Source organism: Saccostrea cucullata, unplaced genomic scaffold (genome assembly GCF_032062105.1).
Source record: "Saccostrea cucullata isolate Sc308-1 unplaced genomic scaffold, CSIRO_AGI_Scuc_v1 ctg14862, whole genome shotgun sequence".
In the NCBI taxonomy this organism is placed as follows: domain Eukaryota; kingdom Metazoa; phylum Mollusca; class Bivalvia; order Ostreida; family Ostreidae; genus Saccostrea; species Saccostrea cuccullata.
In genome coordinates this window covers 14,223-16,100 of record NW_026919540.1, presented here as the reverse complement: position 1 = coordinate 16,100, position 1,878 = coordinate 14,223, and the positions used below count along the sequence as shown (strand labels likewise).

Below are 1,878 nucleotides of genomic sequence, written 5' to 3'. Positions count from 1 at the left end.
GTGATTCTGAATAAACAAATGATATACAAATCGATACACATTTAATTTACGATACATGTGTAAACAATGGGTGATACAAGTCTGTTCGGGGGGGGGGGGGGGGGGGGGGGGGGGGTCTAGAAAATTTATTTATGAATTAATTTGTTTGAAAATATGTATCAACAAAATAAGAATTCTTTTTTTCATAAGTTTGAACAATTAGAAATGATAGAAAACACCAACTTTGAAATAAAGTCAAGATCTATGACATTTTTCACTTACTTATAGGCTTCCCAATATGGGTACAGTCCACTAATTGTTTTCCCATAGGCGACAATGTTAACGTTTCTTCTCATAGCGATGTCCCTAATTTTCGTTCAGCAGTGAGTGACCCCTCAAATCAAAGCACATCAACTTGTCTTTCCTTGGTCAAAATCTCGAGGTGGCATGTCAGATTCGTTTTCCGGCAAAATGCGTCTGTCTGCGGCAACCTCTAAAAATGAAAGTGAAAGTAGGGGAAACTCAGAGTTCTAACTGGCGTTATAATACACAAAATAATTCGGCTGATCTTCTTGATGAATTACATTTGCCAAACTTTTTTGGTAGGAAAGATACTCCTTATCAACAAGTGTGAGGCTCAGTTTAGTACATCTGCACAATTTTTTTTATGCAAGTCTGCAAGTTAAGGAACTTGTAATTTTTTCTGCACTACTTTCTTCTCCTACCGATTCTAAAAATAATTAGTGGGATGTACCCATTTTGATGATAACATTTCTTTTTATAAAGGTTTATCACAAACTAAAGGATCAGAATATAAGTACATGTACGACAACAATGAAAACTGTATTGATGTCAAGATAGACGTTCTGTTTACGCTGAGTAATGGAGAGGAAGTAGTAAAGTTTGATGGAAATAATTTCACAGTGAAGAGCGGGGACTGTGCAACTATTGGAGAATATCAGGCTGTATTGACACTGACAAATTCCAATGAAGACCTTCTGTCCTTGTCTTTCAATGCTCTCCCGGATTTATCAGTGAATATGAGCTTGATGTTTACATTTGCTCCATTTGAGTTCTTTCCAGGAACACACATAAGTGAGATATTATATTGACAGTTTAACCATATCAAATAAATACAGCTAGAGCATTTACAAGACATGGTTACAGTTCATCTCCTTATCCAATTTCCAATACTAAAATAATTATTCACTAAATTCAGTTTTAACAATTTTGTTACAATTCATCTTTTCTATTTTCATTACAAAGTATTTTTTTTCAAAAAATTACAGTTGCAATAAATTTGTTGGATATTGGAGACTTGAAACTTGGAGGAGTAGACCAGTTATACCAATGTGATTCCTCTCAGAGAATGGCATTGACTGGAAAGTTGGAAGGCACCATTTATACTATGTATATGTACATGTCTAATGTCCAGATTCAGGCTTTTAATATAAAGAATGGGACCCTCAGCACTGATGGTTAGATGTAAATACTTATTGCAGAATACTACTGAACACACACACACACACACACACACACACACACGCACGCACGCACGCACGCACGCACGCACGCACGCACGCACGCACGCACGCACGCACGCACGCATGCACGCACGCACGCGCGCGCGCGCGCGCGCGCGTGCGTGCGTGCGTGCGTGCGATCTTCGCTGTTCCTCACATCGGATATGTCTTGATTTTTTCTTCATAAAATAACTGGTCATGGTAACCTAGCAGTAGAGCGTTCGGTGCGTGATCTGGAGGCCCGGGTTCGATATATATCCCTTCGCAGCGCCGCCTCAAACCTAAGACTTAGGCATTGGTAGTGTCTGTTCCCTCGCCAAGCGCTCGGCACAACAAATGAAAGTCAAGGGTCTTTCGAATATGACCTTAAAAAACA

The 1,878-nt window shown here is 39.3% G+C and overlaps 1 long non-coding RNA gene across 1 annotated transcript; it reads right to left on the bottom strand.

Annotated features, from left to right (window-relative positions):
- Positions 1-261: 261 nt before the first annotated feature.
- LOC134233252 (uncharacterized) lies at positions 262-723 on the bottom strand. Its single transcript, XR_009984946.1, has 2 exons — positions 564-723; positions 262-472 (listed from the first exon to the last, which is right to left on the bottom strand). It is a non-coding gene; the product is annotated as an uncharacterized LOC134233252 (long non-coding RNA).
- Positions 724-1,878: the final 1,155 nt, after the last annotated feature.